At 38.5% G+C, this 22,130-nt stretch overlaps 1 pseudogene; it reads right to left on the bottom strand.

The window, feature by feature from the left end:
* Positions 1–1,683: 1,683 nt before the first annotated feature.
* On the bottom strand, positions 1,684–3,644 carry LOC118729510 (annotated as a pseudogene).
* Positions 3,645–22,130: the final 18,486 nt, after the last annotated feature.

The following is a 22,130-nucleotide window of genomic DNA, read 5'->3' on the forward strand; positions in this document are numbered from 1 at the left end:
TATTGGTTTGTTATGTGGAAATAATAAAATTAGAACTCTATCTTAATAAGTCCCATCTAGATTGAGACATAGGGTAGAACAATTTAAACATTAGAATAAAAGATAAAATAGATTTGTAATACTTGTGGTAAGAAAGATTGTCATATTAAAAAAGAAAAATTATAAAAACATAAAATTTGAATAATTTTATATCAGAATTGAAATGTATGTTCAACAAAGACATAAAATCAAAGTTGAAAGTGGGGGCACAAAAAGTCAAAAAATAACCAAATTTAAATGCAAAATATTTTTTAAAAACTTTAAAATCTATTAGAAAAGGAAAACCTTTTCTAATAGTAAATGGACAAAGGATATTAACAGGTAATAATTGTAAAAGAGATGGCCTGAAAAAATGTTCAGGTATTTGAAAACTGAAAATTCAAACAAGAAGATATTATTTCTCATCATGAAATTTTCAAGAACATTAAAATGTTGACAAGGATGCAGGAAAATGGGAACACTACACTACACATGGCTGTAGAAATGTAGAAAATTGGAACAACCATTTTGGAGAGCAATTGGGCAGTAGCTATAATTTTTTAAGTGTAGGCTTATATTCCAAAATGGTTCTTGCATTTATGCTTAAGAAAGCTGTAGAAGTTATTTACAGTGGCAGTGTTTATAATAGCAAAATAAAAGGAAAAACAAGAGAAAGCAACCTAAATGTTTATCAGATGTGAATAAATAATGTGGCTTATGTTCATAAAATGGAATTTATATAGCAGGTAATAGAAATGATCTATTTTACACAGATATATTTCTTTATATTAACGTAGAAAGATTTCTACTCCTCTGCCAAAAAATGTAATTCATAGCTTAATTTTTACATTATATATTTTATGTATTATTTATTTAAAAAGATACAAATACAAGTTATTTTATTTATAAATACCTACACAAAATAAAAATTATTTAGAAAAATATTTGGGTTAAACTATGGGTAACAGATCTATAAAAGACTAGATATTGGGTTAATTAGAGTAATTAATTAGAAAATGTATGTATAAAGTGGGATTAATTAGAAAGGTTAATTAGAGCAATATATCTATAAAAATAAAAGGAAATTAGAGTCACTAAGCAATTGACAAGAATGATTAATCAGGGTAATAAAATAATTCAAAAATTTCAATGATTAACCCAATAATTTATTGCTTGTTCATAAAACAGTACAAATTTTCCTTGTTGTTTAGGGATTAAGAATCCTTCAATCTTTAAAATCTAACATCTTCTTAGACCTTGTCCTCTGCATACAGCCAATAGAAGGGGGAGAAATATATAGAGAACACACTTACTTCTTTTATTTTTTTAACCAGTAACATAAAGTTTTATTTTGTAGTTATTTCCAAAAATGGCAGAGACATGAATCAGATATCCCATTTAGTTGCACTGCAAAAAAAATGTTCATAACCACTTCATAGAAATTGTACTGTTTTTGTAAATATTTGGGTTGGACACATCATTGTCCAAATATTTTAATCCATAAGCATAAAAGTTTAACAGCCAGAGACAAACAGAATGAGCTGTCAGTTAGCTATGTTACTTAAACAGGACCCTCTTCTGGCTGTCCCTATCTGGCCCCTCTCCCGTGAGACTAGCAGGTGGCACTCCCCCCGCCCCCCTCACCTGCCCAGGTGCCCTTGTGCATTCACATCTAATAGCATCCGGGATGCAGGACTTTGGAGTGAGACACTGGTTTTCTCAATGCAAGAACCAGATGGAAAATCTTTATTTGACAAATATTTAAGTGACAAATGTACCAAGCGACATAAATTGTGGATGGAAATGCTGGGTTCTCCAAGTCCCTTGTGCCCATGGGCTTTGCTGAGGGCCTCAAGGGTTTGTGTGGCAACTGCGGGTGCTGTGGTCCCCACGGTGACACCTGTGAAGCCTCCTTCACTCCACAGGCTCCTGAGACGAGGGCAGGAAACCTCGCCAAAGGACCAGGACGTCCCCCCTTCCCATCCTGGGCCAGAATGACAACCGGGTCTATTTAGACACTTCACTCCACCTCGGCCTGGTCCTACAGAAACGAAGTGGCCCAGCGCAGCCTATGGACGGGGGCCAGGTCTCCGTGTTCTTGGGGCTCCCACGCCAGGGCCGGGCATGGGTGAGGAGAGCGGCCCCAGGAGCTGGAGATCTTGTCTGGAGGCATGAACCCTGTGTCCCCGAGGACCCTGAGCACCACGGGGCCATCAGGTGGGACCACCAGGCGGGCGATGCTGCCAAGTTGAGGGAGAGGCAGAGCCAGCCTTGGGGAGGGAAGCAGCGCCCTGCACACAGGTAGGGAAGACGCTGGCGTGGCTTGTGGAGGTCCCGAACCTGCCCTCCTGCTGCTGGACATCTGGCCGGTGGATGTATTCCGGGAGGCAGCTTGGATCCTGGCCCCGGCTTCATGGTATCGCACAGCCCCCGGCTTCAGGGAGACGGGGCGTCAGGCTCCCTGGGGGCGCCTCCGGGCAGGTCCGTGCTGACAGGGGAGACCCCTGGCAGGTGTTTGCCGGTGATGTCGGCGGTTTCCACTGCGCGGGCCATGGAGGAATGGACCATTGTATTAAACTTCACCCTAAGCATGCAAGTCGGAGACCAGTGAGCTCAGGCCGTTCAGGACCCAGAGGCATCTGTGTGGCTCCAGCAGTGCCTGATGAGGAAGGTATGCCGGGGGGCCTTGGCTTTGTGGTTGTCTATTCTGGACGCCACGTCCTCGCCCCCGGAGCCCAGGTTCCCCTCCCAAAGGTGGACCAGGGAGAGCGGTTCTCGCCTGTCCCAGGTGGGGTCCCAGACGCCTGGCCGGGATGCAAGTGGCTTTCCCACGGACTCAGCGACACAGCGGAGAAAAGCAGGGCAGCCAGCTTTCCACAAACCCTGGCAGGCCCAGGCCTCCACTCAAGGCTACAAAGTTTCAATTATAGGAGATAAATAAATCCCAACAGAAATGGCTGCGGCATTGAAGCAAGCACTAGTCTTGGCTCCACTCAAGGCTACAAAGTTTCAATTGTAGAAGATAAATAAATCCCACATACCAGGCCTCTATTCTATGTACCGTATTCCTATCTAATAAAAGGATAATATGCAAATTGACTATCACTCTAACACACAAGATGGCTGTGTGGTCAAAGATGACTGCCCCCATGTGGACACCAAATGGCCACTACAAGATGGAGGGCAGTTGGGAGGGATTAGGCCTGTAATGGAGGGCAGTTTGGGGCAATCAGGCTGGCAGGGGATCAGTTAGGCATCAATCAGGCTGGCAGGGCGGTGGTTAGGGGTGATCAGGCTGGCAAGCAGAAGTGGTTAGGGGCAATCAGGAAGACAGGCAGACAAGCAGTTGGGACCCAGCAGTCCTGGATTGTGAGAGGGATGCCCCAGATTAGAGAGGGTGCAGGCTGGGCTGAGGGACACTCCCCCCCCCCCCATGCACGAATTTCATGCACCAGGCCTCTAGTTTTACATAAACTGCCTGCCACAATGTAGAAGTTTTAAAATGTCAATTCCTTCTTTTTCACTTTGTCTAGTAATTATTGTTCCCAAGGAGAGTAGCAGTAAAGTGTGAGAATAACAGCTCTTAATTTCTTTTTATATACCACAGTGTTAGGGGTACAGCTCATTTGCGCAAACTGTTCCTGTTAAATTGCTCATGTTTTGCCACTTCTGGAAATCCAATTTTCTTAATATTTGTGTTGTCTAGTTTAATTCCTCTTGAATATTCTTCATGTGGATTGTCTTCATACTTCGTATCTTGATTTCACATTATTGAGTTGTCCTCAGTTGTGTGGTCTGATCATGATTATGGCTTTATAACGTTGCTCTTGACACATTTTTTAAATTGCTTAAAACTGCCCTGTGTTTCATGGCCCTGTGTTCCTCTTTTGCCTGTATCATTTCACCAGGCTGGAAAACACTTCAGTGCCTGCCAAGGCAAGAAAAATATATATCCTGCAAGTTTTTAGACTCTAATTGAGTAAAGAGTCAAGGTCATGTGCATCACTCAGCCCAGGTAAGCTCTGCCTTTTACAATTGACTTCCCAGCAGCCGATGCAATCACCTGGGAAAACGTAAGAAATTGCACAGTAAGGTCTGCCAGGAAAGCTATCCCAACTTCCTTTGAGTCATTTGAGTGAGCATTTGGAAACAAAGGCGGAAAGAGCCTTCTGTAACCCCCGGCGTGAGGGGTATGCTGATAATCACAGGAGACTCACTGACCAGGGCAGCCAGTGGAAGACTCTGCACAGAAAACACAAGAGATGGGATGCTTACCGTCCCAACTCTTATCTCTTTTTCTTGTGCCTTCAAAAGCCTTTAAATGCATTTATTTCACTCCTTCTTTCATTCATTTATTCTTCTTTTTAAGAAACGCAGAATAAGTTTCAATCATATGCCAGGCTTCAGGCATATTAGAAAATTAGTAAACTCTGATCTGTGTCCCAGAGAAACTCAATGAACTGGAAAGATAAACAAATCATGTTCTTACAGTCACGTATGCTTAAAGAGATGTGGTGGCAGGAGGTGGAGAGGCAGCAGAGAGCAGGGCAAAAGAGATGACAATGGCATTGAGGTTCAAGAAATGGGCTATCCTGGAGGACAGGGAGATCAAATGAATGTAGGAGCAAATTCATCACATATTCAGAGACAAGAATTGGTTCATGAGGTTGAAGAATGAGGAGTCGAGGAAAAGGTAAGAAGGTGATCCTGGGAAGTTTAGGTTTGGCCAGTTCTTTAAAATATAATTTGCCCACTAAGAGATATGGTAAGAGATGGTAAAAGATGGTAAGAGACTGTGGTTTGTATTCTCCTGGGTCTCCTTAGCTGTATGAACTTGGACTTGCTATCTCTGAACTTGATATCTTAATCTTAATTTCTTTACTTATTAAAGGAGGATAAGACTCAGGATGGAGCTAGAAACGAAAGACAATATGGTAATATTAACTGTAGCTACTATTTATTGAGTATGTAATATGTACAACTATTGTGCTTTACATGGAGTATCATTAAATTATCAGAAATGCTATACCTTAGATATTATGATTATTCATATTTTACCTCTGAGAAAATTAAATGAAATAATTTTTTAGTAAGTGGCATGATTTTATGAGGGATATAAAACACAAGTCTAGAAAACATGTTTTCAAAAAAATACATTTTGGGAGAAAGTTCCAAGAGCTTAAAAGGCCATTAATAATGGCCTCCTAATAAAGAGATGCTTGCACAGAGGATAATTTTGTCTTAATGGATTACTCAGACAATTATAGGCTAAGCCATAAAATCCAGCACTAATTTTACTGCCCACTTTTAAAATATATTAAATGCATTAACTTAATTAGACTAGTCATCCTCCATTTTTCTTAATGTTGGATCTATTTTTCATGAGGAAATATTACTCTGAAGTATCCTAAAATTGAATTCCTCTATCACATCAGTGGGAGCTTTCATTTGACTTTATAATAGAAGTTAAAAGGACTAACATGAGATTTTAAAGGATAAATATAGTCATAAATGCTTTTTCATTTTAAATATAGTAATCTAGTTTTATTTTAAACTCTGATATTTCGAAGTCTTTGATGTGTTGGTAGAGTGTAAACTCAGTCCATGACACAAGTATCAGATGTATAAAATAAAAATTATTTCAGAAGAAACATAAGATGTCTATGAAATGAAACAAATTTCCCAGCCTCAATTTCATATGAATAACATGAAGAAAAAATGAATTTTAGTGGCAATTTAATTTAAATGGCTGTTACTACAAATAAGCATGCCTAAACCAAAGAAAAATATGAGTCCATTCTCCAAATCAAGAGAAATTTCTCCAAAAAAAAATGTAAAATTAAAGCAAACCACCTCAGAAAAAAAATTAATAAGATGTCTGTGAAATAAGGCAAATTTATCAACCTCAAGTTTATATTGATGGTATGAATGAAAAATACATTTTATTTATTTTTTATTTTTTGTAGTTGTTAATCCTCACCTGGGAATATGATTTTTAGGAAGAGTAGAAGAGAGAGGGAAAGACAGAGAGAAATGCCCATGTGAGAGAAACAAATCGACTGGTTGCATTCTGCATGAGCCCTGACCGGGGCCCTGGTGGGGAGAAGCCTGCAACTAAGGTACACGCCCTTGACTGGAATCAAACCTGTGGCACTTAAGTCCACAGGCCGACACTCTACCTACTGAGCCAAACTGGCTAGGGCTGAAAAATACATTTTAGGTATAATTTAAATGACTCTTACCACAAGCAAGCCAAAGAAAAAATATATAAGTCAGTCCTCAAAAAGCAGGAGAACATGGGTAAGGGGAGAGCTCTAATCTTTAGCAAGCAGCTGCTTTGTTCTGGGCACAATTTATCAGTATTTGTGTGTGTGTGTGTGTGTGTGTGTGTGTGTGTGTGTTTATCTTCATCTGAGGATATATTTATTGATTTTAGAGCGAGAGGAAGGGAAAGAGAGAGAGAAACATTGATTAGTTGCCTCCCATACGTGCCCGACCAGGGATTGACCTGCAACTTGGCTATGTGCCCTGGCTGGGAACTAAACTGGCAATCTTTTGGTGAATGGGAAGATGCTCCAATATCAGCATTAAAAAAATAATGTTTTAATTGATTTCAAAGACAAAGAGTGAGGGAGACAGAGAGAGAACCATCAATGATAAGAAAGAATCATTGATTGTTTGCTTCCTTCACGCCCCCCACTGGGGATCAAGCCTATAACCTTGGCATGTGCCCTTGACTGGAATTGAACCCAGGACCCTTCAGTCTACAGGCCAGCACTCTATCCACTGAGCCAAACCAAATAGGGCCCAATATCAGCATTTTTAACTGGACTCTCCAAAGGTACATCTCATGACACATCTCACTAAAGTACAAAAATCTGGGTTTGCTCCTGAAAATTGCTAACATTTATACCAAAGCCTCATCTAATGTACAATTTTCTTTATTATAGAGCTGAATACATCCACTCACTCAATTAACTATGGTGAAAAAGAAAGAAAGAAAGAAAGAAAGAAAGAAAGAAAGAAAGAAAGAAAGAAAGGAAGGAAGGAAGGAAGGAAGGAAGGAAGGAAGGAAGGAAGGAAGGAAGGAAGGAAGGAAAGGGAGGGAGGGAGGGAGGGAGGGAGGAAGGAAGGAAGGAAGGAAGGAAGGAAGGAAGGAAGGAAGGAAGGAAGGAAGGAAGAAAGAAAGAAAATAGCATATACTTTTACCCAGAGAAGCAAATGGGAAGATCAAAAATGTTTATATTATTTGAACCATTATTCCTCACATAAAGAATTGAGCTTAATCTGCTTTTTTCTGTAAAAAATTTGAGTAGTTTGGGATAATTCATGCATGAGTTCCTCCACAGTGCATGCCACCCTATCTGTTTCCTTTTAATATCTATGAAGCGATTACAATTTTAAATGACAACAAAATGGAGAAATTGAGATATTAGGTGACTTGGTTGCTCTGGATAAAACATTTTCTCCATTTACAAGAATTACAGTGGTTAATATGCCCTTTATAAGGCAGCAGTGTGTGTGAGAAATACTTGCTTCTAACTCTTAAATGAGGCCAAGAAGAGTTTCATATAAACTTCATGCAGTTGTCAAAGATTTACAAAATGAATCAGACCTGGGTCCCCTCCAACTGCCCTCCCTTGCTGGCCATCTTGTGATGGGCATCTTGTGTTCACATGGGGGCTGCCATCTTTGACCACATGGGGGCAACCATCTTGTGTGTTGGGGTGATGGTCAATTTGCATATTACCTCTTTATTATTCAGGATTGTTACATAAGATATGTATTGAGTAACTACTCTTTGCCAAACATGGTGTTTGATTTTAAGGGAGAGTGATAAAGAAAGTATGGCCTCACCTTCAGGAATTAGTCCAACATGGACAATTTATAAAGGAAAAGGGCTGATTTCTGTGACAGAATCTAACAAGAGGTACCTAATATAAATTGAAGAGTCAGTAAAAGTCCATTTGAGGAAGTGATATTTAAGCTGAAATTTAAAAAATAGTTATCAATTGCTTTTCTCCTCTATTGTCTTTAAAAATTACATCTTTTATTAGTGTTTATTATTCAGTATTAATAATATGTTGGAATGGATTTTAAAGTATTCAAAAGAAGCTTCTAGCTATTGGGGACAGATTACATATGATGAGTAATGATATAGGATTAGGAGGTAAATTACCTTGACTGCTATCTCAGTTTAATATTGCTATGATCATATCATATAAAAACAACCCCAAGTTCTCAGTGGCATGGAGCAGCAAGAATTGATTTTTCCGGGTCTGAGGGTTGGCTGCGGTCCAGCTGATTCACAGCTGAGGGGCCCGCTTCAGGCTGCAGTGGCCGGAGAGGCTCCGTTTCTCGCTGCTCGTCTGTGAGACAGCAAGTGGCTGTGCTCCACATCGCTCATCCGTGGACCAGTGGCTAATTGGGGCTCTGTGGCTCCACCTTCTGGTTTTGAAAAGCTGGATGCTAAGCATGAAATTCACCAAAAGGAAATGTAAAAGAAGGAAAGAAAAATTGCTATCTTGTCTGTACTACAAGTTCATTCATTTTTCCCTTGCTGCTTAAATTTCACATTTGAGAAATCCTGCCCTGGCCCAGTAGCTCAGTTAGTTAGAATATCATCCGGGTACGCCATGGCTGCGGATTCCTTCTCTGGTCAGGGCACATAAAAAGAGCAACCAATGAACGCTCTTTGTAATGTTCAATAAGTAGAACAACAAATTGATGTTTCTCTGTTTCTCCCTCTCAAAATCAATAAATAAAATTTTTTTAAATATATATATTTTTTTATTGATTTCAGAGAGGGAGATAGATAGAAAGATAGAAACATCAACGATGAGAGAGAATCATTGATTAGCTGCCTCCTGCAAGGTCCTTACTAGGGGGAATTAAGCCGGCAACCTGGGCATGTGCCCTTGGCCAGAATGGAATCTGGGACCTTTTAGTATGCAAGCTGATGCTCTATCCACTGAGCCAAACTGGCTAGGGCCAATAAATAAAAATTTTTTTAAAGAAATCCTTTCCTGCAGAATGATTAACATGTATTTTTGTAATTTAAAAAATAAGTTTTATATTAACTTTGAAATACACAATAGATACGTATTTTATTAGACACTTTACAAAATAATGCCTCATTTTAAAGTTGGTGTTTTTCCCAACTTTATTGAGATATAATTAACCTATAACATTGTGTAAGTTTAGGTGAACAACATGATGATTTGATACACACACATACACACACACACACACACACACACACACATATATATATATATATATATATATATATATATATATATATATAATGAAATGACTACCACAATAAAGTTAATACCTCGATCAAAAGCAATCTATTGTTTTCTTCCAATAACCATTTTCTCCCCTGGTGATTTTGGAAATTATAATTCACTTTAAGACCAATGTTGTAATATTATTGGACATGTGTGGTAGACATTACTAACTTTTCAGCAACATGGGATTTCTCTCTCTTTCAGTCACACAAGAAAATTATACTTCCCTAACACCATGGCCATGTGACTCTTTTGGCCAATAAATTTGAACAAAGTGGAGTATGTCATATGTGAGGAAGTATAGTATTTACTTGTTGTGGCTTAGTGCTCCACTTCATTTCTTCCCTTGTGCCCCCAACAGCCCTGGGATCTGATTGGATAATGAGGAGCTCATATTTGTTGATCCTCATCAGATATGTAGCAGGAACAACAGCAAAATGGACTTCTATGGTTTTAAGTCATTTCAATATTGAAGGATGCTCTTACCACTGCAAAACATGACTTATTCTAACTGATGAAGACATGTGAAAGAGCTCTTTAATTAGATATATATTTTTGTACAATAACAAATTTAAAGAATTTGAAGATGGGGAGTACACATTTTTTTTCTTCCTTTGTTTATGTGTTGATACTGGATAATCTCAATGATGATAAATATGCTGTAAGAGAAGAAAGTACCCATCCTAACACATGTGAACAAGTGTGAACATTGTTCTAAAGCTGATGCAAAGAAGCAGTCTATTAATATACCTTTTATATTGCAAGAAGTATTTCAGTTATCAGATACTTTGTATGATTGGAGGTAATTAATTCTTGTTTAGAGGACTAAAAATAGCATACAATATGATTACTATACCCCTGGGTAATTAAAGGTTAGTTGAGTAAATATAAAAGAGTTGTCTATGTTCCTACCTGTCTGTGTATTTATATGGTATACATTTTTCTCATTGTACACATTTAAATTTTGATAAAGCCTCTTACAATACTCTTCAAAGTGGCCAAAATAATCATCAAATCTTAAAGAGCCAACAATAAAACAGGTAAATCATAACATTTGAATAGGTTAAGTAGCATTCTATGACAATAAATATAAACTAAAAGTATAGATTTTACCTTTCATTCTAGAATTCTTACATGCAATTTTCTAGCATCTATCTCCACTTGACCTTAGCCAAAAGGCCGAGAAGTTATTAGCATCTATCTTAATCCCATTTAATATAATATTAAAGCAACTCTCTAAAAGTTTTTTAAAAGCATTTTTTCAGATTATAAATTACTAAGGTGCATTTTTAAAAAATAAAAACACAGCCGAAACCTGTTTGGCTCAGTGGTAGAGCATCAGTCTGCGGACTAAAAGGTCCCAGGTTCGATTCCTGTCAAGGACATGTACGTTGGTTGCGGGCACATCCCCAGTAGGGGGTATGCAAGAGGCAGCTGGTCGATGTTTCTCTCTCATCGACATTTCTAACTATCTCTCTCCCTTCCTCTCTGTAAAAAATCAATAAAATATATTTTTTTAAAAATAAATAAGAAGTAGGATTCAAACCAGGTCTGTGTCCTCCAAGGCTAATAATGGCTTTAAGTACAATATTCTCTGGGATAATAATCCACTTTTTAGGGACTATTCAAATTTTAACAATAAAAACCATTGTACATAAATTTTGCACATATTTTTAAATATTTTCTAAGGATAAATTGCTTGAACATGCATAAGATTCCTGATATACTGTACTAGTGACCCAGTGCACAAACTTTATGCACATTAAAAGCAAACTAATTAGTTCATCCCACTAACCAGTCCATCCAACGGAAGCCTGGCATTTGGGCATCCATTTGGTCGTTTTGGACGTTATGGACCCTGGCTCTCTATATATTAGGATTACTTTACATAGAATTAGATTTTTAAAATATGTAGTTGCTCTTCTGGACATCCCATGCCAGCATTGAACCCTTAATCATCTTACTCTAATTCAGAACTATTTTATTCATCTATAAGCCTAAATTGAAATTTACCAGGGAATATTTCACAGTCTTTTCTTTAGTCCTAATAAACATGGTTATTGTCATGTACTGTTCTTTAAAGCTAATAAAAATAATAACAATAATAATTTGGTTTTATCTTTTATTTTTGCTTCATATTCAGGTTGGCTTTAACATCTAGTATCCAACATGAACATTGAGAAACTCCATCTTTCTTTGATGACAAATGATCTAATATGTAAATAATATATATCAACTAGCTAAAAATCTAAAGCAAACATAATAATCTTTTCTCAGTTTGGAGAATTTTTAGGAGAACTAGTAGTCTTTTATTTATTTTTTATTTTTTTATATATATATTAGTGGCCTGGTGCACAGATGCATGCACACTGAAAGGAAAATAATTAGAAGAAGTACTTTAATATTGCTATTTGCCCTTTCTCTGAAACTGTCAGAGATGAAAGAAAGATAGTTAAAAGTATATTAAAATAATATATAAATTTATTAATAAATAAATAATAACAACATGATAGAACAACAAAGACATGATATAAAAACAACAAAAACATGATATAAAAACAACACTGAAAAAAAACAATGACTGATAAATTGACTAAACTTACTCTAATATCTCCCTGTATACTACATTAAGAGTAAAAACAGCCGAAACCAGTTTGGCTCAGTGGTAGAGCGTCGGTCTGTGGACTGAAAGGTCCCAGGTTCGATTCTGGTCAAGGGCGTGTACATTGGTTGCGGGCACATCCCTGGCAGGGTGTGTGCAGGAGGCAACTGGTCAATGTTTCTCACTCATCGACGTTTCTAGCTCTCTATCCCTCTTCCTTCCTCTCTGTGGAAAATCAATAAAATATATTTTTTTTTAAAAGAGAAGAGTAAAACCTCTTTCAGAGTACTTGACTAAGTCCGTTGTGGTGAACTATTTACAACTTTCCTTTGTGATGAAGTGTTTACAACTTTATTGTCTGTGGGGCAATCAGCGGGGTGATCAGGCCCCACCCAGCTCCCTCAGAACCTGGGAGCTGGGCAACAATGCTTCATGCCCCCACTTCTGGTCACCATCTGCTTGGTGATCAGTGGGGCAATCAGGCCCCACTCACTGTATCGCCTGCCATGTTCCACGCTGCCCTCTGGTGGTCAGCGCACATCATAATGAGCAGTTGAACTCCCGGTCAAAGAGACAATTTGCGTATTAGACTTTTATTATATAGAATATATGTGAAACTGATAGATTTTTTTTTTTGCAATCTTTAAAATTTCTTCTAACCGCTGTAGTGTTCTGTCTCATGTAGTGAGCATATCATTATAAGACTTCCAGCAAGTAACCTTAAATGTATTAGCCTTGCCTAGAGTCAGAGAAGTCCAAAAAGATTAGTAACCCAGAATGGGATGTGGAGCAGACATGACCTCCCTGAGGAGTAACTTGTATTGCCAAATCCATAAATCCATAAAAAGAACTTCCCAAGAATCGGGTCCATAAAAGTCTAAGAATGAATGAGTTGTCTGCTTCCCACATACCTCAAATCCCCAAGCATCTTTGTGGGCATATGATTTGTGGTTTAAGAAACTCATTAAATCATTGTTTTTAAATCTTCAAGTTTTAGACCACTATTATATGTCTCTAGCAGAAACTGAACTGTCTAGTAATAAGGCAGAACTTCCTAAAGGATGTTCTCCCTTCATACGTTCATTAAAAGGGATTTCTGTAATGAATGCATTAGATCAAGTCCAAGTTTAAGTTTGAAGGCCTCTTTACAGTGGGATTGCTGAGAGCCTTTAATATACACATGTGAATTGTGAATCTTATGGAGAGAAATAGAGTTTGCAGCTTTCTCTAAACAACTGACAAAGAATCCCTTTTATGATAGTCACTAGCTCACCAAGGAACTTTTTCAGGAACACTAGCTATTGGAATAGAAGCCATCATCTCCACATTAGAAAGTGCCTTATTTTAACTTAATTCAATAACATTTTCATTTCAAGTCATAAATTTTATGTTAACATAAAAACATTCAAACCTGTAAAGAAATTTTGTGAGAGTATTTGACAATTGCTGGGAAGCAGAATCTCAATGGATTGGGATAAAGCTCTGGAGAATGGCAGGTTTTTAACTTATTTTTATACTTTATAATCAAAAGATGAGATATGGTGGGTTACATGAAATCCATTGGTGATAGATTAGGGAGGCAGGAGAAAGCAAATCAGGGAAACCTCTGGGATTGGATAAAGAGTAAAATGATACACACATGCTTCTTTTACTTTAGGTGGGTACAGGATAGTTAACAGCCAACAATTAACACGACGACAATAATAATGGAGGAATTTGTGGTATCTGTCCTGGCACCCAGGGCATTTGGTTGTGTCCTGAGGGGTCTGGAAAAAAGGGAGGTTACAAGTTACCCTGACATTTTAAGGATATGTTTTGCCTTCTTAGACAAAAAGGCAATAGACCCTGTTAAGGTAAAGATTAACTTTGTCAAGGAAGATCCAGCCTAGGACATGACCACCACCATAACTGTTTTTAGTTAAATTTTAATTTCAGACCATCCTTATGGTTACTTTAGGTCTTAGAGTTTGCAAGACTGCCATGCAGGCCTCCCCTGAGCTTGTAAGGTTAACATGTGGCCCCTTTTGTCCATAGCCCTGTACAATAAACATTATTTGTACCTATTTTTCTGAAAGAAATGTCAGAAAAATAGGTACAAATAATACTAGTATATACTAGTATCATCTTCTCTGAAAAACAAACCACAAATGCACATAGTTTAACATGATAAAAAGTTTATTTTTATCTCACATCACAGTCCAGTTCAAGCATATTAGTTGAGCAATCTTCCACATGGTCATATTGGGATTCAGACACTGTCTTGTAAGATTAACATACCCGAGAGCCTCAGAATCTATGGATCACATCACTTTCACTCATTTTCCACTCCCAAAACTCAGTCACAACTAATTACATGGAAGGCTATAAAATAAGACCTTCTGCTCACCAGGAAAATGAGGCTGAAAGAACCTTTCTCTGGGATCAAGTAACTTGTCCATAGTCACAAAATTAGTGGGTTTTGCTCTTATGGAACTTGTGGTCTGTAAAGGTAGGAATGAATTACAAACAAAAGTAAGTTGCAACCATAGGAGCACAATAAACTAGAAGGATATGTGTGATGGAAGTTTTTGAAGGAGGCTGGGGTGGGGGAGGGGAGTAACAGTTGAATGAAATCTGAAAGATGAATGGAAGAGGGTTCTATACAAAGGAATCAGCATGTGCCAAGGCCCAGTAATAGGAGGGAGTGTGGTGAGTATGGGGAAACTTAAACAAGACCTGTGGACAAAGAGGAGAGAGAACAACAACGAAAAAATGTAGAGATGTTGGGCCTGATAGGTCATGTTGACCAATTGATTCTGCCTTTATCCTCAGAGTAAGGTGAACGATTTAAGAATTTTTAGCAGGAAGTTGAATTGATTGGATTTGTTAGTTGAAAGCACCAGTCTGTATGTATCGCAAAGAATGGATTCATGATGCACAGAAACCACTTAGAGCTATTGTAGCTGTCAAATAAGAAATGGTAGCCTGGACTAGTGGAGATGGAAAAAATGAAAAGTGGGAAGAGGATCTGAAAAACATTTAGGAATGAACTGAAAAATGACAAAGATTTGTGAATACTTTCTTAAGTGTGACAACATTATAAGTAGCTTTACTCAGGGAATTTATTAAGGCATTACATAAAATACAAATAATTATATGCCATTTTAGAATCAGAACCTATCATGATTTTTAATATAAAAATCAAGATAATAAAAATAGCTATCTTCCTTACAAGTCCTTCTTCTATTTATTTTCTTTTAAATATCAATTTAGGTTCCCCCTCTCTCAGTCCTTCCTTTACTCTTTTCATAAGATTCTAACTAATTTTTCTGTTTTCTTTAAATGTAGAACCCAACCAGAATTTTTGAGCATCAACCTATGAACCGGAGGTCATGGTTTGATTCCTGGTTAGGGAATATGCCTGAGTTCTGGGGTCGATCCCCAGTGTGGGGCATGCAGAAGGCAACCAATCAATGATTCTCTCTTATCATTGATGTTTCTACCTCTCCCTCTCCCTTCCTCTCTGAAATCAATAAAAATATATTTATTTTGAATGTAAAAAGTTCATGTGAGATCCAAAAACATTTTCTAAATCTAATTTAGAAAAGAAACAACATTTTTTGGTTGCATCTGAATGTTCTAGACAGTTAATATGGGGCAATTTTGTGGATGGAAAATTGGGTGGGTAAAAAAATTCTTCAATGTTGTTGTGATTACTGAAATTAAATGTATTATATGACATGTCCTTCTAAACAAATACTGCAATGTCCTGAGGAACAATGTTTTCATCTTGTGTCGGCAGTGGACATACATTAGTCATTCAGGTCATGGGCATGTGATTCAGAAGTGATCATTATTAATTACACTTTTATATTAACTCCTGAACTGCTTGATGTTTTTTAACTTTTTAATTATTTTTTTCTCTATAAAATAAATATGCTTATTAGAATAACTTCTGAAATTAAGAGGAAATGTAAAAAGAAATGTCATATTATTATTATGTCTTTTTTATTTAACAACTTTTTAATTTCACTAATAGAAAAGACATCAAACAATGGAAACCATTATATCCTACTCGCAGAAGTAGAGAGTGGTATCACTTTTTTTTTCTTTTTAATCCTTATTGTTGAAAGTATTACATATGTTCCCTTTTTCCTTCCATTGACCCCTTCTGGCCTGCCCCCTGCCCCAGGCCTTCATTGTCCACGGGTTATGCATATCTACATTAATAAAAGAGAATCATACAAATCAACCATTACTCTGCTATGCCCACCAGCCAATCAGAGCAAGTATGCATATTAACCCAACTAAGATGGCGGCCGCCATAGAGCTTGAGTGAGCAGGAGGATTGGGTTGCCCCAAGCGATGGAGGAAGCCAAGCTTCCCACCCACCCTGGTCTGCCCTGACCTCCGCTCAAGGCTACAAAGTTTCAATTATAGAAGATAAATAAATTCCAGATACCTACTTCCAGGCAGCCCTGGCCTATTCTTGGGCCACCTGGGGGTGTGGCTGGCCTGCAAACCACCACTGGCCCCTGGCCTAGGCCACCCCATGCCCCAAGGGAACCCCCACCCTGATCCAGAACACCCTTCAGGGCAAACCAGTAGGCCCCTACCCATGCACCAGGCCTCTATCCTATCTAATAAAAGAGTAATACGCAGATTGCCCATCACTCCAACACACAAATGGTTTCCCCCATGTGAAAGATCCTGCTCCCCTGTGGACAAAAGATGGCTGCCAAAAGATGGCTAGCAGGGAAGGGCAGTTGGGAGGGACCAAGCTGCAAGGGAGGGCAGTTGTGGGCAATCAGGCCAGCAGGTGAGGGCAGTTGGGAGGGACCAGGCCTGCAAGGGAGGGCAGTTAGAGGTGACCAGGCAGGCAGAGTAGGGAAGTTGGTGGCAAACAGGCTGGCAGGGGAGCAGTTAGACATCAATCAGGCTGGCAAGGTAGTGGTTAGGGGGTGATTAGGCTGGCAGGCAGAAGTGGTTAAGGGGCAATCAGAAAGGCAGGCAGGCGAGCAGTTGGGAACCAGCAGTCCTGGGTTGTGAGAGGGGTCCCAGATTGGAGAGGGTGCAGGCTTGGCTGCACGAATTTCATGCATTGGGCCTCTAGTTACTCATATGGCATATTACTTATAATTAAATCTGTGATAGGATTATCTTTTCATTTCTTCCATGTAAACAAATTACTGTATACTATTGTTAAAATTGCTTCTTATTCAGCTAGGAAATTTGTAAATGGAACATGATGTGCTTTAAACACACCATACCATATTTTTTCAATTCATAATTATGCTATATTATAAAAATTCCTAATATTGAGTAGCAAAATAATTTAATAAGTGAAGCCTGAGATTCTTAGCCTAGATTTCAATCTGAACTTAATTTCTAAGTGGCGTAAGGCAAATTAAAACTAACAACAACTACCTACAGTTTAGGGCTTATACAAACTAACAAATATAAAAGACCTAGTTCAGTGCCTGGGACATATGGTATTTGCTTAACAAATTATAGTTCTTTTGATTATTGATAGAGAAAGCCAATATGATAAATGATGGGATTAAGACACAACATGATTTCCATTATTTGAAATGACAGTCTAGGTTTGATCTATTAAATGTAATGGTGCTTTTAGCATTCCCCAAACAAGTTTGTGTGGTTTCAGTTCTGGGGAAATGAAGACTAAAGATCTAGGATTGCACATCTTGAGTACTCTAAGTTAAGCTTTATTCAGTATAAATTGGTAATTACAAAATAGTCACAGAGATGTAGATTACAAGCATTGGGAATATAGTCAATGATATTGGGATAACTAGGTATGGGACCAGGTGGGTATTTGAGGCAGCAGGGGGAGCACGCTGTAAAGTACATGCTTTTCTAACCACTTTGCTGTACATCTGAAACTAATATAGGATAATGTTGAATGTAAACTTTAATTGAAAAAAGGTTTTAATAAATGAATTAAGCTTTATAAATCTAGGTCATTCACTATCCACATCCTATTTTCTTGGGTCCATTAAAATTGCAAAATTTAGCAAGGTTTTTTTGTTTTTGTTTTTGTTTTTAATAAATCAACTAATTGTGGTGGAATGTTTATGTTTTCAAGGCCTGAGGGATTGGTTTCCCAGCATCTGTTTCTCCTTTCTAAAAGCACTCAAATTTCATTTTTAGGAATTAATTCTACCCCATTGGATATAGTCTAGAAGTTCTGTAAGGAGATGCCCTAGTTTCCTCTAGATGAGGGGCAGACCCACACCCTAAAATAGGCCATTCAAATACTCTCGCCTGAAATATGATTCTGGAGTAGGGTGACAGACGTTGGAAATGGCTAGTATTTGATTTTTTTCCCCAAAGTAGCAGGGTCCTGGCCATATTTTTCCTATAACAACTTCAATGTGATGCTTCCATCTCCAGAGCAACCTTGGATGAACCTGTTTCTCAGCTCCCATAAATAATGAGAGCCTGTGCAAACCTTTCAATAGATTCCTTCTTGCTCAAATAAGCTGTAATCACCTATTTCTGTTGTTTACAATGAAAAAGCCCCCACTGATATATCAATCCAATTTTCTTTTTTCTCAGAGAAAGCACTAAGCTAGGACATTGAGGGGGCTATAGAGATTCATAAAGCCTGGTGCCTATTTTTAACTTACTAAGAAAACAGAACATACATCCACAAAAAGAAATTACTGCATAAAGCAATGGGCAATAATACTGAGTTGTAAAAACAATATTTCATAGGACTGCAGAGGAGGAATATATTTCTGAGAGGCAGTTCTTTATTGTGGTAAAAATATGGAATTTGGAGCCAGATGATGGGCTTCTGACAGCTGAATACTGCCACTAGAATTCTGCCATTGTTGGTTGTCTTGAATTAACCTTTCCTGCATGGTGCTTCTGCAACAGCCAAGGAAACAGAGACAATAGTATTTTAATTACCAGAGGAAGGGTGAGGTTACCAGCGGAGGAGGGAATATAATAAAGGGTAAAGGGAGTCAAATAAATGATGACACAGCCAGTATAGACCCACTGGAGACGTCTATACTACTAAAAGGGTAATATGCTAATCAGACAGACATCTTCTGGACAGCTTCTGGACGTCCTTCCAGACAAAGCCAAGGTGGCAGGGGCTGAGGCAGAGGTGGTTAGAGGTGATTAGGCAGGCACACAGGTGAGTGGTTAGGAGCCAGCAATCCCAGATTGCAAGAGGGATATCTGACCAATCCCATCAGGCCTAAACTGGCAGTTGGACATCTCCTGAGGGGTCTTGAATTGGAGAGGGTACAGACCAAGCTGAGGGCCCCCCTCTCATGCATGAATTTCATGCACTGGGCCTCTAGCACGTAATAATTCAAAATCTTTAAAATCTAGACACAGTCACAAGAGAGTTGTCACTTTCTATTTAATAGCTATTCATTCTTATGAAGGTTTTTCACATTTTGTTCCTAAAATTGTATTTGATTTATGCAGATAAAGTGGATGAATGAAATGAATTTATTTTCTCTAAAGGCAGGGTCAGTAGTTCAGAATTACCTTTCTCCTCTTGCAATTTTATCACATTATCTTTAATGTCCTCATAGAAAAGCTCATGGGGGAAAAAATGTGGTTACATCGTTCATTCCAATTCTCCCTTGTGATTCTGACAGGTGGGGTGTGCGCACCATGAGAGGCAGAAAGGATGAAATCTCCTAGTATAGCTCCCTTTCTTTCCTCACTTATATCTGCAGGGGGATTAAGATTGGGTTTAAATTTTAAAAATCTAGATCAAGGTTCTCAATAGTTTCCTTTAAAACCCGTAGTTTGCTTCAAGGCTGATTACGAATTGAAAAAAAAAAATCTGCTTTTCTAAAAGATTGCTTTATTCCTTCATCTGCCTTCATGTACCAAAAAAAGGGGGGGGGGACATTTAAATAGGGAAAGATGAATGAAATGAAATGGATCTTTACTTCATGGTTGTGGTATGGAAGATGAACCCCCACCACCAACAACCCTCCTTACAGCCACCCCTAGTTCTCACAGAGCAGGTAAGTGGGGTGCCCTCTCCGAATTCAAAACGGAGGGATGGATGAGGCTGCTCCACCCTGGGCAGCTCCCTTGCTGCTTTTTCCCCTCAGGTGGTTGCAGTTAAGCTCCATTCCGCCAGGTGAGAATGCTTTGCCTCAGAAACTTGGCATCTGCTCCCCCCTGGCCTGGAATACTCTCCCCTCAGATTCCCTCAAAGCTCACTCCCTCCACTTCTCAAAGTCCTTGCTAAAATATCATAACATTGGCCCTAAACGGTTTGACTCAGTGGACAGAGCATCAGCCGGCAAGGGCATGTACCTTAGTTGCAGGCACATCCCCAGAAGAGGGTGTGCAGGAGGCAGCTGATCGATGTTTCTCTCTCGTTGATTTTTCTAATTCTCTATCCCTCTCTCTTCCTCTCTTAAAAAAAAATAAAAATCAGTAAAATACATTTAAAAAAAAAAAAAATAAATGTCACAACGTTGTTGAGGCCTTTTCTGATCACCTTACCGTATTTTTCCGGCATATAAGATGACCCCCTAATTAGGAGGTCATCTTATCTATTCACTATATTACATGTTGGCCTCTATTAAACTCTTCCTACATTGCCCATTTTGACTATAACAATTTTTACTTTCCTAAGGGCTATGTCATCTGTCATCCTATACATTTTATTTATTTGTTTGTCTCTCCCTCTGAAATGTAGGCCATGAAGTCTCTTTTGTACATTGCATATTCCCAGCACCTACAACAAATATGGCACATAGTAAGAGCTGAATGAAAATTTTTTGAATAAATGAATAATGAGTAAATTATAATTTAGGAAAGGACATGTAAAGTCAAGTCTATAGATTTCTATATTCTGTATATACTGGTTCCCTGCCTTTATAAATTATTTCTTTTCTTGTCTTTCTTCTCTTTCTTTCATTTGTGTGTGTGCATGTGTGTATATGTATATATCAAAAATAGCTATTTTCTGCCAAAACTGGTTTGGCTCAGTGGATAGAGTGTCAGCCTGCGTACTGAGGGGTCCTGGGTTTGATTCTGGTCAAGGGCATGTACCTTGGTTGTGGGCACATCCCCAGTAGGGAGTGTACAGGAGGCAGCTGACTGATGTTTCTCTCTCATTGATATTTCTAACTCTCTATCCCTCTCTTCCTTCCTCTCTGTAAAAAATCAATAATTAATATATATATATATATATTTATTTATTTTTTAAATAGCTATTTTCTCTAAGTGGATATTATTTCAGCTTTTAATTTATACTTGACATTTTTACATAACATCATCTGCCAACATGTTATATAATTCACACAAGTAAGCCCATATAGTTATAATTTGACATAGCTTTCTACTTCATAATATCCTATATAATAAAAGCCTAATATGCTAATTTTCTGGTCATCTGTTCAATCAATCAAAGTGTAATATGCTAACGATATGGTAAGGCTGCTCAATCGCTCACTATAACATGCCCTGACCACCAGAGGGCAGACGCTCTGACCAGTAGGTTAACTTGCTGCTGGGGTCTGGCTGATTGGGACTTAGTGAGACGAGCTGAACAGGACCCCTTATGGGATGTCAGAGAGCCAGTTTCAGCCCAATCCTACAGGCATTAAAGGCTAATATGCAAATTGACTGAACAGCTGAATAACTGGTCACTATGATGTGCACTGACCACCAGGGGGCAGCTCCTGAATTGAGCATCTGCCCCCTGGTGGTGAGTACACTCCCACAGGGGGAGCATCACTCAGCCAGAGCTGGTGAACGCAATGGTGGTGGCGGGAGCCTCTCCTGCCTCTGTGGCAGTGCTAAGGATGTCAATCAGACATCCCCAGAGGACTCCCCGACTGCAAGAGGGCACAGGCCAGGCTGAGAGTTCCCCTTCCCCAGTGCACAAATTTCATACAGTAGGCCTCTAGTTCATAAATAATATTGCTGAGCCAGAAGTAGAGTCATCAAAAAATGAAGGAAAGAGCAGTTCAACAATGAGGATAAAATTTCTACCAAACTTAATTTTTAGATGGGCAAAAACAAATAACCCTAAGGTATTAATTCCAATATTCTACTTTTAAAATATTTAACTATAATGTAAGCCTCAAAAAAGGCTATACCCCAAGTACTTAAAACAATATCCAGCATTCATTTGGTGCTCAATAAGTAGTTGTTGAATTCATGAGTGAATGAATGAAAGTCAGTTTGCACTAAGGAAATATTTTGAAATTACAAAGGTATTT

Source organism: Pipistrellus kuhlii, unplaced genomic scaffold (assembly GCF_014108245.1).
Source record: "Pipistrellus kuhlii isolate mPipKuh1 unplaced genomic scaffold, mPipKuh1.p scaffold_m20_p_3, whole genome shotgun sequence".
In the NCBI taxonomy this organism is placed as follows: Eukaryota; Metazoa; Chordata; class Mammalia; order Chiroptera; family Vespertilionidae; genus Pipistrellus; species Pipistrellus kuhlii.